Source organism: Otolemur garnettii, unplaced genomic scaffold (assembly GCF_000181295.1).
Source record: "Otolemur garnettii isolate 467f Iridium unplaced genomic scaffold, OtoGar3 scaffold00116, whole genome shotgun sequence".
Classification (NCBI taxonomy): Eukaryota; Metazoa; Chordata; class Mammalia; order Primates; family Galagidae; genus Otolemur; species Otolemur garnettii.
The window spans coordinates 4,933,020-4,936,055 of record NW_003852511.1 but is presented as its reverse complement, the minus strand read 5'-3'; positions in this window follow the sequence as shown (position 1 = coordinate 4,936,055).

The window sequence follows — 3,036 nt, the reverse complement described above, 5'->3', positions numbered from 1 at the left end:
CCCAGGAGTTGGAGGTTGCTGTGAGCTGTGTGATGCCACAGCACTCTACTGAGGGCCACAAAATGAGACTCTGTCTTTAAAAAAAATAATAATAAAAAAAAGAGCTTTGCCTGTGGACTTAGAAGACCACATGTTAGCCTTAGCTATGCCATTTATTAGCTGTGAGACCATTTAAATACTTCCAGCTTTGGCTTCCTCACTGGTTAAGTGGAGACTGTAATTAGTTGCCTCCCAAGGTTTCTGTAATGGTAGAGATTCCCTATGGGCTTTGTAAATGGCACAGAAGAACTGTCCTCCTTGCCCTCCAGGCAGTGAGCCAGCCAGTGCCCAAACCTCATCTTTGTTCTTGGACCAACAAAGAACAAAGGGGAAAGGAGCAGGAGAAGGGCTGTTGGACTGCCCTGAGGCCCTAGAGAGGACAGGGCCAGGCCAGCAGGAGTTGCTTAGCAGTGTCCCCCCACCTCCTGGCCCAGCACCGGCAGCTGGTAGGAATAGTCTTGCATTGGCACCCCCAACTGGGCCCAGGGAGATGAGACCTCAGCGGGATGCACCAGTCACTGCAGAAGGCTCTTTGCATCAGATTTGAGTGATGCATTTTTGTGGCACCCAGACTCCATCTTCCTCCCTTCCCCCAGTTCCCCAACCTTAAAGAGTTTGCCTGTGCGGTGTGTTGGTGATTTCTCCATTTTCCCAGGCACTCCCATTTTCATGTAACTTCTCATCTAACTCCTTTATTTTTTTTTTTTTTAGAAACAGAGTTTCACTTTGTCACCCTCGGTAGAGTGCTATTGCGTCACAGCTCACAGCAATCTCCAGCTCTTGGGCTTAGGTGATTCTCTTGCCTTAGCCTACCCAGTAGCTGGGACTAAAAGCACCTGCCACAACGCCGGCTATTTTTTTGTTTCAGTTTGGCTGGGGTGGGAGCCCTACTCACTGAGCCACAGGCGCCGCCATCATCTAACTCCTTCTAAATCACGCTGACAGTGATCTTTACAGATAGCAACTCAGCTTATGCCACTGAACACTTTCAGAGGCTCCCCACTGCCTGTCTCTCTAAGCTGGAGTGAAGGCTGGGGCCAGGCCTGCTCTTGCAGCCGCCTCCTCTGCCTGGGCCTGACTGCCTGCGTCTGGGGACATACACTGTGTGATGTGACCGCCTGTGTGCTGATCTCTTTGGCTGCTTCTGGTTATGTAGTGAGACACTGCACTAGGAACAGGACGTTTATGTCTAGGAGATACAGCTTGCTTTTGCAACCCAAAGGAGCTTCGTTCAGGAGACGTGGTCTGGGGGAGATGGGCTGCTAAGTCCCTACTGGGGATTTTCTGGGACCCACAGAATATCCTCAGGGCAAGCAGAACACTAAGCAGCTTCCCAGGAGGCAGGTGGGAGATGTGGGAGTCACTTGCACAGACTATTCCTTGGCCAGGGTCTCCTTTGTGTTTACTCCGGTCAGCTCCAACTGTATAAGATTTCTGTGTTAAAACTCTGGCTTTGGCTTGGTGCCTATACTCAGTGGTTAGGACACCGGCCACATGTACTGGGGCTGGTGGGTTCGAACCTGGCTCCAGGCCTGCTAAACAACAATGACAACAATAACAAAATAACGGCTAGGTGTTGTGGTGGGCACCTGTAGTCCCAGCAAGTAGGAGGCTGAGGCAAGAGAATTGCTTAAGCCCAAGAGCTAGAGGTTGCTGTGAGCTGTGATGCCATAGCACTCTTCTGAAGGTGACATAGTGAGACTCCATCTCAAAAAAAAATACAAAGAAACTCTGGCTTCGGTCCCTCTGCAGCCCTCTCACCCTGCGTGTTCAGGGCTCTGCTGAGTCGGGTCCCTGCCTGGCCTGACTTCCTCACTTCCACTTGCTGATTTCCAGTCCCCCTTTTCTAGTGAGTCACTTGGCTCAGCAGCTGCCATCCAAAGGTAATTCTGCTGTCTAAATAGATGACAGTGTGTAGTTCTGAATGGGCAAGAAGCCAAGGTCTTCTGAGGGCAAGAGCACCATAGGAGGAGATAAGCAACAGGCAGATGCTTTTGTGTGTGTGTGACAGAGTCTTAGTCTGTGTCCCTCCTTCCACTAAAGTGCAGTGCCATCATCACAGCTCACAGCAAACTCCTGGGCTCAAGAATCCTCCTGCCTCAGCCTCTCCAGTAGATGGGACTACAGGCACCTGCAACAATGTCTCGCTAGTTTGTTCTAATTTTTGTAGACATGAGGTTTCATTTTTGCTCTGGCTGGTCTTGAACTCCTGACTTAAGCAATCTCCCTCCTCGGCCTCCAGAGTACTAGGATTATAGGTATGAGCCACCAGCTGGCCCAGGAGGATGCTTTAAGAAGGACCTAGGAGAGAGTCCCCGCCTTCTGCAGGGAGACAGAGTTTGCCCCCTGGGGTATTGGCCAGCCCTCCCAGTCCCTCTGTGGCCCAGGGGCCATCATTATTGAGGAAACACTGGCGGCTCCCTTTCCTCCTAACTTGAATGACATCAGAAACAGGTGGACCTGATGAAAATCCATCATTACTGGCTCAGCGCCCGTTGCACAGTGGTTAGGGTGCTGGCCATATACACCGAGGCTGGTGGGTGTGAACCCAGCCTGGGCCAGCTAAACAACAATGACAACTGTGACAGCCTGTCATTGTGGTGGGCACCTATAATCTCAGCTACTTGGCAGGCTGAGGCAAGAGCATAACTTAAGCCCAAGAGTTTGAGGTTGCTCTGAGCTGTGATGCCATAACACTCTACCAAGTGTGACATAGTGAGACTCTGTCTCAAAAAAAAAAAAAAATCAATCATTACTGTGTCTGTGCTAATATCTGTCATAGGTAATAGGTTCTGTGGATCATATCACCTGTGTTTCTGAACATCACAGCAGCAATGAAACCCACAGGGCTCCAGGGAAATAGGATTAGGAGCAGAAGACTTAGAAACATCACTAATGGGGTGGTGCCTGTGGCTCAAGGAGTAGGGCACCAGCCCCATACACTGGAGGTGGTGGGTTCAAATCCAGCCCTGGCCAAAAAATGCAAAAAAAAAAAAA